The sequence below is a fragment of the Pristiophorus japonicus genome (genome assembly GCF_044704955.1).
Source record: "Pristiophorus japonicus isolate sPriJap1 chromosome 24 unlocalized genomic scaffold, sPriJap1.hap1 SUPER_24_unloc_1, whole genome shotgun sequence".
Taxonomy (NCBI): Eukaryota; Metazoa; Chordata; class Chondrichthyes; family Pristiophoridae; genus Pristiophorus; species Pristiophorus japonicus.
In genome coordinates, this window is record NW_027250648.1 from 3,849,944 (window position 1) to 3,862,091 (window position 12,148).

A 12,148-nucleotide genomic window follows, 5' to 3' on the forward strand; every position below is an offset into this window, starting at 1 on the left:
ACTGTCCCATCAAACACTCCCAGGGCAGGTACAGCACGGGGCTAGATACAGAGTAAAGCTCCCTCTACACTGTCTAACCAGACATTCCCAGGCAGGTACAGCGTGGGTTACATAAAGATGAAATCTCCCTCTAGCCTGTCCCAAATACACGCAGGGTGGGTACTGCATACAAACGGAAAATAGTGCAGATGTTGGAATCTGGAATAAAAACAGAAAATGCTGGAAATCTCAGCAGATCAGGCAGTGGAGAGAAAGCAGAGTTAATGTTTCAGATCGATGACCCTTCGACAGAACGGGAGAGTGTTCGAAAAGAACAGATTCTTAAAAGCACTGAAAGGGGGAGAGGAAGGAAGGACAACAGGGAAGGTCTGTGATAGGGGGGAAGGCAGGAGACATTAGAGAGACAAAAGGGAGGATGGGCCGAATTCAAATGGTAATGGAAGGAGTTAGAAAAACATTAGTCAGGATAGGGTGTGAATGGTGGGATAATGACCACCGGCCATTAGAGACAAGGAGAATAAAGAAAGACAGAAACAGACAGGGGGAAGGAGCCACAGGTTGGCAGCGGTTACGCTCTGAAATTTTTTAACTCGATGTTGAGTCCAGAAGGCTGTAAAGTGCCTAAATGTTAGATAAGGGGCTGTTCCTCGAGCTTGCGAGACCCTGTAGGAGACCGAGAACGGAAAGGTCAGAGTGGGAGTGGAGAATTAAAGTGACAGGCGACCGGAAGCTCAGGGTCACACTTGTGGACTGAACGGAAGTGCTCCGCAAAGCGGTTACCCAATCTGCATTTGGTCTCCCCAATATAGAGATCACATCATGAGCAGCGAATTCAGTATACTAAACTGAAAGAAGTACAAGTAAATCACTGTTTCACCTGGAAGGAGTATTTGGGGCCCTGGACAGTGGGAAGGGAGGACGTAAAAGGGAAGGTGTTGCATCTCCTGCGCTTGCACGGGAAGGTGCCGTGGGAAGGGGAGGGGGTGCTGGGGGTGACTGTGGAATGGACCAGAGTGTCGCGGAGGGAGCGGTCCCTTCAGAATGCTGAGAGGGGAGGAGAAGATGTGATTGGTGGTGGGATCACGCTGGAGGTGGCGGAAATGACGGAGGATGATCCGTTGAACGTGGAAGCTGGTGGGGTGAAAGGTGAGGACAAGGGAAATCCTGTCATGCTTCTGAGAGGGTGGGGAAGGAGTGAGAGAAGAGGTGCGGGAAATAGAATGGACACGGTCAAGTGTCATGTTAACCACGGTGGAGGGGAACCCTCTGTTGAGGAAAAAGGAAGATTTGTCAGAGGCGTAAAAGATGGCACCATCAGAGCAGATGTGACAGAGACGAAGAAACTGGGAGAATGGAATGGAGTCCATACAGGATGCGGGTTGGCAGGAAGTGTAGTCCAGGTAGCTGTGGGAGTCAATGGGCTTGTAGGGAAAAAACAAAATGGTGGTCGGGGGCCGCGGAGTGAGGCTGCCATGAGCTGCTCGGTAGCCGCCAGCGCAGCCTCGGACGAGGACAAGGACAACGACAACCGGTTGAGCTCGGACGGCGAGTAAGTGGTGGCGGCGGCAGGGGCCGGGATGGCGGACCCGCGGACGGCAAGGGCGGCCTTTTGCCTGGCCGGCCTGGGCCTGGGCCGCGCGTGCTCTAACACCCACAGCTACCTGCAGCTCATGTGGCAGCGGCACAGAGACACGGGCAGCCCGCGGGACCAGCTGACCGGCAAACTGTCCGTCAACTGGCTGAAGCGGCACGGCAAGGCCCACCGCAAGAGCTGGGCAAGGAGACGCACGGTCAGCCTGCCCACTGGGGAGGAAGGGAAGGGAGAGGGCTGGGTTGGGTTAAATTGGATTGGATAGTGTTGGGTTAGATTGCATTGCATGGATTGTTTTGCATTGCATCATTGAATTGAATTGGACTGAATAAGATGGGATTGGGCAAGCTAGGATTGGACTGGACTGGACATGATTCACCTAGTACAGAAATGGGGAATAGGGAGGGGCACCAGTAAATGGGGGATAGGGGAGGGGGACCATTAAATGGGGGGATAGGGGAGGGGCACCAGTAAATGGGAGGGAGATAAGGGAGGGGCACCAGTAAATGGGGGATAGGGGATGGGCACCAGTAAATGGGAGGGAGATAGAGGAGGGGCACCAGTAAATGGGAGGGAGATAGAGGAGGGGCACCAGTAAATGGGTGATAGCGGAGGGGCAGCAGTAAATGGGGGATAGGGGAGGGCACCGGTAAATGGGGGGATTGGGGAGGGGCACCAGTAAATGGGGGACAGGGGAGGGGCACGAGTAAATGGGGGATAGGGGAGCGGCACCAGTAAATGGGGGGGAATTGGGGAGGGGCACGAGTAAATGGGGGATACGGGAGGGGCACGAGTAAATGGGGGATAGGGGAGGGGCACGAGTAAATGGGGGATAGGGGAGGGGCACCAGGAAATGGGGGGATTGGGGTGGGGCACCAGTAAATGGGGGGATTGGGGAGGGGCACCAGTAAATGGAGGATAGGGGAGGGCAAGAGTAAATGGGGGACAGGGGAGGGGCACCAGTAAATGGGGGATAGGGGAGGGCACCAGTCAATGGGGGATAGGGGAGGGGCACCAGTCAATGGGGGATAGGGGAGGGGCACCAGTAAATGAGGGATAGGGGAGGGCACCAGTAAATGGGGGATAGGGGAGGGGCACCAGTAACTGGGGGAATAGGGGAGGGGCACCAGTAAATGGAGGATAGAGGAACCAGCCCACACTGCGATACGTGCGCGCACTAGGTCCGTGCAGCAGGGCTGGTCTCCAGTCATCCTGGTTAACCCTCGCCACTGATAAAGGCCTAGCTCTGTCGAGCCCGTGTGGTGGCTGATGGGCAACGGCCACCACACGTTAAAAAAATCCACGCACAGGCATCTTCCACCCCCTCAACTGGAGTTCAGGACTGGAACATCGGGTCCTCATTGAATCATCTGTGAAGTCATCCTCATTCGAGGGACCGCCGATGATGAGTGGATACTGATCGATAGCCTATCCCCAGAGATGGAGATGGAAAAGTCTAGGAAGGGAAGGGAAGAGTCGGAGATGGATCAAGTGAAGGTGAGGGAAGGGTGGAAATTGGATGCAAAGTGAATGAAATTTTCGAGTTCAGGGCGAGAGCAGGAAATGGCACCGATACAGTCATCAATGTACCAGAAAAAGAGGTGAGGGAGGGGACCCGAGTAGGACTGGAACAAAGAATGTTCCACGTATCCCACAAAAAGGCAGGCATAGACCCATGTGGGTTCCCATAGCAACACTTTTAATTTGGAGGAAGTGAGTGGAGATAAAGGAGAAGTTGTTCAATGTGAGAACAAGTTCAGCCGGGCGGTGGAGGAGGAGGAGGGTGGTGGATGGGGACTGGTTAGGCCTCTGCTCGGGGAAGAAACGGAGTGCCCTCAGGCCATCGTGGTGGGGGATGGAAGTGTAGAGGGATTGGGCGTCCATAGTGAAAAGGAGATGGTTGGGGCCAGGAAACTGTTAAAGTGATGGAGGGCGTCGGGGAATCGAGGATGTAGCTGGGAAGAGAGTGGACAAGGGGAGAAAAAATAGTCGAGACAGGAAGAAATAAGTTCTGTGGGGCAAGAACAGGCTAACACGATGGGGCAGTCCTGTTTTTGGATCTTGGGAAGGAGGTAGAAGCGGGCTATGCGGGGTTGGGGAACTATGAGGTTGGTAGCTGTGGAGGGAAGATCTCCAGAGGAGATGAGGTCAGTGACCGTCTGGGAAATGATGGCTTGATGTTCGGTGGTGGGGTCATGGTCCAGGAGGAGGTAGGAGGAGGTGTCAGAGAGTTGGCGATCAGCCTCTGCAAGATCGAGGTCGGTTCACCAAACAACAACAGCGCCATCCTTGTCAGCAGGTTTAATGACAAGGTTAGGGTTGGGTCTGAAAGAGTGGAGTGCTGCAAGTTCAGAGGGAGGGAGGTTGGAGTGAGTGAGAGGAGCAGTGAGATGGCCGATGTCCCATCGGCAGTTTGCCATGAGGAGAACTAGAGAGGGCAAGAGGCCAGAGGGAGGGGTCCAGGTAGAGCGGGAATTCTGAAAATGTGAGAAAAGGTCAGTTGTGCGGGGTGAAGACTCCTGGCCGAAGAAGTGGGCAGGAAGGCGGAGGAAAAAGGGCTCAGCATCATAGTGAGCTTGAAATTTATTGAGGTGAAGGGTAGAAGCTCAGGCCTTTGCTGAGGACTGATCGTTCGGGGTCAGAGAGGGAAGGTCAGGGGGGATAGTGAAAACACGGCAGGGGGTGAGATTGGAAGAAGGGATGGGATCAGAGAGAAGTGAAGGGGAAGAAGGTTCCAGGATGTCCAAGAGTTGTTGAAGTTTACGATCCTTGATACCTGAAAGGAAGGGGAAAAGTTTTTGGTTAAAGCGCCGGATGAGGCGAAGGATGAAATGGAATTGTGGACCAGGACAGCTTAGAGACAGAATGAGTCAGTGCTGCTGAAGAGAGAGGGCGAGAGTGTGCATGTGACGGCGCATGGCGTTCAGTGTGGATCCCAGGACGCAGCAAGACCAGTGGTTGGAAGAACGCTGAATATCACCAAACAGTAGTAGTGAGGTGGGGGACAGCATCAAACAAGAAATAAAGGATGTGTGCAATAAAGGTACAGCAGTAATCATGGGCGACTTTAATCTACACATTGATTGGGCTAACCTAACTGGTAGCAATGCGCTGGAGGAGGATTTCCTGGAGTGTATTAGGGATGGTTTTCTGGACCAATATGTCGAGCAACCAACCAGGGAGCTGGCCATCCTCGACTGGGTGATGTGTAATGAGAAGGGACTAATTAGCAATCTTGTTGTGCGAGGCCCCTTGGGAAAAAGTGACCATAATATGGTAGAAGTCCTTATTAAGATGGAGAGTGACAAAGTTAATTCGGAAACTAGGGTCCTGAACTTAAGGAAAGGTAACTTAGACTGCATGAGGCGTGAATTGGCTAGAATAGACTGGCAAACGATACTTAAAGGGTTGACGGTGGATAAGCAATGGCAAACATTTAAAGATCACATGGATGAACTTCAGCAAATGTACATCCCTGTCTGGAGTAAAAATAAAACTGGGAAGGTGGCTCAACCATGGCTAACAAAGGAAATTAAGGATAATGTTAAAGCCAAGGAAGAGGCATATAAATTGGCTAGAAAAAGCAACAAACCTGAGGACTGGGAGAAATTTAGAATTCAACAGAGGAGGACTACGGGTTTAATTAAGAGGGGGAAAATAGAGTACGAGAGGAAGCTTGCATGGAATATAAAAACTGACTGCAAAAGCTTCCACAAATATTGTGAAGAGTAAAAGATTAGTAAAGACAAACGTAGGTCCCTTGCAGTCGGATTCAGGTGAAATTATAATGGGGAACAAAGAAATGGCAAACCAATTGAACCAATACTTCGGTTCTGTCTTCACGAACGAAGACACAAATAACCTTCCGAAGGTACTAGGGGACAGTGGGTCGAGTGAGAAGGGGGAACTGAAGGACATCCTTATTAGGCGGGAAATTGTGTTAGGGAAGGCCGATAAATCCCCGGGGCCTGATAGTCTGCATCCCAGAGTGCTCAAGGAAGTGGCCCTAGAAATAGTGGATGCATTGGTGATCATTTTCCAACAGTCTATCAACTCTGGATCAGTTCCCATGGACTGGAGGGTAGCTAATGTAACACCACTTTTTAAAAATGGAGGGAGAGAGAGAAAACGGGTAATTATAGACTGGTTAGCTTGACATCAGTAGTGGGGAAAATGTTGGAATCGATCATGAAGGACGAAATAGCAGCGCATTTGGAAAGCGGTGACAGGATCGGACCAAGTCAGCATGGATTTATGAAAGGGAAATTATGCTTGACGAATCTTCTGGAATTTTTTGAGCATGTAACTAACAGAGTGGACAAGGGAGAACCAGTGGATGTGGTGTATTTGGACTTTCAAAAGGCTTTTGACAAGGTCCCGCGCAAGAGATTGTTGTGCAAAATCAAAGCACATGGTATTGGGGGTAATATACTGACTGGTTGGCAGAGAGTCGGGATAAACGGGTCCTTTTCAGAATGGCAGGCAGTGACTAGTGGAGTGCCGCAGGGCTCAGTGCTGGGACCCCAGATCTTTACAATATACATTAATGATTTGGATGAAGGAATAGAGTGTAATATCTCCAAGTTTGCAGATGACACTAAACTGGGTGGTGGTGTGAGCTGTGAGGAGGATGCTAAGAGGCTGCAGGGTGACTTGGATAGGTTAGGTGAGTGGACAAATGCATGGCAGATGCATTATAATGTGGATAAATGTGAGGTTATCCATTTTGGGGGCAAAAACACGAAGGCAGAATATTATCTGAATGGCGGCAGACTAGGAAAAGGGGAGGAGCAACGAAACCTGGGTGTCATGGTTCATCAGTCACTGAAAGTGGGCACGCAGATACAGCAGGCAGTAAAGAAGGCCTTCATAGCTAAGGGATTTGAATATAAAAGCAGGGAGGTCTTACTGCAGTTGTATAGGGCCTTAGTGAGGCCTCACCTGGAATATTGTGTTCAGTTTTGGTCTCCTAGTCTGAGGAAGGACGTTCTTGCTATTGAGAGAGTGCAGCGAAGGTTCACCAGACTGATTCCAGGGATGGCTGGGCTGCCATATGAGGAGAGACTGGATCAACTGGGCCTTTATTCACTGGAGTTTAGAAGGATGAGAGGGGATCTCATAGAAACATATAAGATTCTGACGGGACTGGACAGGTTAGATGCGGGAAGAATGTTCCCGATGTTGGGAAAGTCCAGAACCAGGGGACATAGCATTAGCATAAGGGGTCGGCCATTTAGGACTGAGACGAGGAGAAACTTCTTCACTCAGAGAGTTGTTAACCTGTGGAATTCCCTGCCGCAGAGAGTTGTTGATGCCAGTTCACTGGATATATTCAAGAGGGAGTTAGATATAGCTCTTATGGTTAAGGGGATCAAGGGGTATGGAGAGAAAGCCGGAAAGGGGTACTGAAGGAATGATCAGCCATGATCTTATTATATGGCGGTGCAGGCTTGAAGGGCCGAATGGCCTACTCCTGCACGTATTTTTCGATGTTTCTATCTTGGAGATATCTGTAATCCTGGGTGGATCCAAAACATGAAGGGTAGAAATTCAGTTGGTATTTGAATTTGGCCCATCATCCCTTTTGTCTCTCTAATCTCTCCTGTCTTCCAACCTATCACTAACCTTCCCTTTTGTTCTTTCTTCCCCTCCCCCTTTCAGTAATTGTTAAAATCTGTTCTTTCTGAACACTCTCCAGTTCTGACGAAGGGTCATCGACCCAAAACGTTAACTCTGCTTCCTCTCCACAGATGCTGCCTGACCTGCTGCGATTTCCGGCCTTTTTCTGTTTTCATTGCAGGGTAGGCACTGCATTGGTAAGATACAGAGTTAATCTCCCTCTGCACTGTCCCATCAAACACTCCAGAACAGGTACAGCATGGGTTAGATACAGAGTAAAGCTCCCTCTACACTGTTCCATCACACAGGATTGGGGATAATATGGATAGAGGATTGGCTAACTAACAGAAAACAGAGAGTCGAGATAAATGGGTCATTTTCCAGTTGGCACTAGTGGGGTGCCGCAGGGATCGGTGCTGGGTCCTCAAATATTTACAATCTATATTAATGACTTGGATGAAGGGACCGAGTGTAATGTAGCCAAGTTTGCTGATGATACAAAGATGGGAGGGAAAGCAAATTATGAGGAGCACACAAAAAATCTGCAAAGGGATATAGACAGGCTAAGTGAGTGGGCAAACATTTGGCAGATGGAGTATAATGAGGGAAAATGTGAGTTATCCACTTTGGCAGAAATAATAGAAAAGCAAATTATAATTTAAATGGAGAAAAACTGCAAAGTGCTGCAGTACAGGGGGATCTGGGGGTCCCTGTGCATGAAACACAAAAAGTTAGTATGCAGGTACAGCAAGTAATCAGGAAGGCAAATGCAATGTTGGCCTTTATTGCAAGGGGGCTGGAGTATAAAAGCAGAGAAGTCCTGCTACAACTGTAAAGCAGCACAAGGGTGATGGGTGAGCTGGACTTGGTGCGAGTTAGGGCACGGGCAGCTGAGTTTTGGATCAACTCTAGTTTATGTGGGAGGAGTGCATTGAAATAGTCAAGTCCGGAGGTAACAAAGGCATGGATGAGCGCTTCAGCAGTGGATGAGCTGAGGCAAGAGTGTAGATGGACGATGTTACAGAGGTGGAAATATGCAATCTTAGTAGTGCTGTGGATATGTGGTCAAAAACTTATTTCAGGGCTAAGTATGACATCAAGGTTGCGAACAGTCTGGTTCAGCATCAGACAGAAGTTGGGGAGAGGAATGGAGTCGGTGGCTAGGGAACGGAGCTTGTGATGATGACAATTACAAACAAACATCAGAATATTTCAAAGGTTATCATGTGCAAAATGTGTGGATGAGTTATTTAAATTAAATTGGTTCCAAAAACGGGTTAACGAATGCAGAAATAACGGATTTTCAAATCTTATGCAATACAGTTCAATAAAGGGGTGGCTCAAAGGATTTCAGCTGAGTTTAAAGTGAGACACTGCAGTTCAGTCTACTACAACCACAAGTCATGTACTCAAACGTAACAAGTTTGGGGTTTTATATGATAGAAGCTGAACTAGGTGAGAAGTGAAATCAGTTAGAGTAAGAAAAAGCCCTAAAATGGAACAGTCGGTAAGAGAACATCAATGAGTCTCCTCTGATTATTGGAGGAATCAAATATTCAACACACTGTGTTTGAAACAATGCTAATTTATTCAATATTTATACACAATATTAATCTCTAGCTCAGGTATAGGGGTTATTAAGATCATCAGAAACAAACAATAACTGCCAGAATGAACATGCTTCAGTACCCAATACAATCCCAGTAAATCATGTTCTATTCACTGAGGTGGCCTTTCAATGGTGGGATTTTTACCCAGCATTCCCCACGGGGAGAATGTGCCGCACCCAGACTACAGGAGCTCAATACGCAGGCACGGGACCTGGCTATGTTTGGAGCATGTGCGATGTGTCTAATGGCGGAGGCTGCTCAGAGGATGTGATTTTCAGCAGGGCGTAGGGGAACAATGGACCAGCGGGTAGCCGGGGAGGCGTCATAAACAACTGGTGCCTGCTGCAAGCCCGGAATAATAACCGGAATATCAGCGGTTGCAGCTTCGGGGCTTTCTCCCGGTCACAGGCCCAGGCTAACGGTGGCCATCTTCGTGTAGGAAGGCAGGTTTACCAGTCTGCCATTTTGATTCAGTGGGTCCCAAAGTGCATGCGCGGCCATCTTGGTGATGTCAGTGTCTGTGTAGAAGAGAACCAGGCCAGAGTCAGCACCTTCAGGGGAGGGGAACCAGTGAGTGTCCAACTGCAGCCAGCCAGAGTCAGCACCTTCCGGGGGGAGAGAGAGAGAGAGAGAGAGAGGGGAGGGAAACCAGTGAATGTGGAACTGAACCCAGCAGAGAGAGCTCCTTCAGGGAAGGAGGGGAAGGGGAACCAGTGAGTGTAGAACTGAACCTAGCGAGAGTCAGCATCTTCAGGGGAGCAGAGGGAGGGGAAACAGTGAGTGCAGAACTGAACCCAGCCAGAGTCAGCACTTCAGGGAAGGAGAGGGAGGGGAACCAGTGAGTATGGAACTGAACCCAGCCAGAGTCAGCACCTTCAGGGGAGGAGAGGGAGGGGAAACAGTGAGTGCAGAACTGAACCCTGTCAGAGTCAGCACCTTCAGAGGAAGAGAGGGAGGGGAACCAGTGAGTGTAGAACTGAACCCAGCCAGAGTCAGCACTTCAGGAGAGGAGAGGGAGGGGAAACAGTGAGTGCAGAACTGAACCCAGCCAGAGTCAGCACCTTCAGAGGAAGAGAGGGAGGGGAACCAGTGAGTGTAGAACTGAACCCTGTCAGAGTCAGCAGCTTCATAGGAGGAGAGCAGAACCAATGAGTTTGTAAGTTAACCCAGCCACAATCAGCACCTTAAGGCAGTGGGGACAGAGGGAGGGGAACCAGTGATTGTAGAAATGAACCCAGCCAGTGTCAGCACCACCAGTGGAGGGAGGGAAATCACAGAGTGTAGAACTGAACCCAGCCACAATCAGAACCTTCAGGGGAGGGTGAGGGAGGGGAACCAGTGAGTGCAGAACTGAACCCAGCCAGAATTGGTGATGAAAACTGGAAGTGGAGGAGAAACAGTCTAGACAGGAGGGACAATGTGTGGGAAAGGGGTTTACAGATTTGGAAGAACAAGAGAGGAAAGAATGTTCCATGGAAACTAGATGTGTCTATTCTGAATTTCTATCTTGTACTGACAGTGATGCATTTTGTTATTTCCTTTTACAGCATATTCGAAGGGGAGAGTTTCAGACAAGAAACTCAAACCAAACATTGCGTCAAGATCTGATGGAGTCAATCGATTCTTCAGGACCTGAATATCATCAGCCTTTGAATGTGAAAGGAGAAATGTTTGTTTGTTCTGCCTGTGGGAAAAGATTTCAAACATCAATGTGACTGGAAAAGCACCGAGACACACACACCCGAGTGACAGTGTTCCAGTGCACTAACTGTGGAAAGAGCTTTAATCAGTTACACAGCCTGAAAAAACATCGCACCATTCACAGCGGGGAGAAACCGTACACGTGTTGTGTGTGGGTGAGGCTTCAACTGATCGTCCAACCATGGAGAGTCACAAGGATACCCCCACCCTGGAGAAACCATGGAAATGTGGTGACTGTGGGAAGGTATTCAGATCACCGTCCGAGTTGGAAATTCATCGACGCAATCACACTGGGGAGAGGCCGTTCACCTGCCCTGTGTGTGGGAAGGGATTCACTGGGTCATCCCACCTGCTGAGACACCAGCGAGCTCACACTGGGGAGAGACCGTTCACCTGCTCTGAATGTGGCAAGGGTTTCACTGATTCATCCACCTTGCGGAAACACCAGCGAGTTCACGCTGGGGAGAGACCGTTCACCTGTTCTGAGTGTGAGAAGGGATTCACTCAGTCATCCAGCCTGCTGATACACCAGCAAATTCACAATGGGGAGAGGCAGTTCACCTGCTCTGAGTGTGGGAAGGGATTCACTTGTTCATCGCACCTGCTGAGACACCAGCGAGTTCACACCGGAGAGAGGCCGTTCACCTGCTCCGTGTGTGGGAAGGGATTCACTCAGTCATCCAACCTGCTGATACACCAGCGAGTTCACACTGGGGAGAGGCCGTTCACCTGCTCCGTGTGTGGGAAGCAATTCACTCTGTCATCCACCCTGCTGACACACCAGCGAGTTCACAAGTGACAGCAGGGGTTGTAATCTGCTGTATTTGCTACTGTTAATTACATCTCGACTGAACCATGTTCATTCTGACAGTTGAGGTTAATAACCCTATAACTGGGCTGGACTTTAATATTATGGATATATTGCTGATTGTGTGCTCGGGGCTGCAGTGTCCATTTAAGAAACTGTGTGTTATCTTTACCCTTAATTCAGCGACTCTCAGCATAAATTCAGTTTGAAATAAAATTATGAACTTTTACTTTAATCCTAAAATGATCTTTGGTACAAAATCTAAAATAGTGTCAAAGTTTCCACCGAATAAAATCTCCAATTAGAAAGAGCTTGCTGACAATTCTTACTGACTTACACATTACACACCGAGGCCCCTCCATTATCCACCAGAAAGAGGAATGGGAATTGGTGTGGAATCAGTCTTCCCAAATATTGCTCCTCCCGTCTGTTGTAGCAATCCCCTCAGAACATGAATGGAGACAAGTCCAGACCAAAACTGTGCGCAATACTCCAGGTATGGTCTTACCAATACCCTGTACAGTTGTAGCAGGGCCTCCCTATTTTTATACTCCATCCCTCTTGCAATAAAGGCCAGCAATGCATTTGCCTTCCTGATTACTTGCTGTACCTGCATGTGACCGATGTGAGAAATGAATTCAGCAGCTGAAGACATTGAAGTGACTGAATAGCAGAGCAGAGACACCCTCAACCAACACCACTAAATAACAGATGATACAATTATCACATTGCTGTTTGTGGGAGATTGCTGTGAGCACAAATTGTCCGTCACATTTCCTACATTACAACACTTCTAAAGTATGTCATTGTCTGTAAAGG

General features: G+C 49.1%; 1 long non-coding RNA gene across 1 annotated transcript in view; it reads left to right on the forward strand.

Annotated features, from left to right (window-relative positions):
• The window catches only part of LOC139241194 (uncharacterized), a 503,322-nt gene extending 491,683 nt beyond the window's left edge, over positions 1-11,639 (forward strand). The window contains exon 3 of the long non-coding RNA XR_011588812.1: positions 10,368-11,639. This is a non-coding gene — a long non-coding RNA (uncharacterized lncRNA). The remainder of the gene's footprint in view (positions 1-10,367) is intronic.
• The last annotated feature ends 509 nt before the right edge of the window (positions 11,640-12,148 follow it).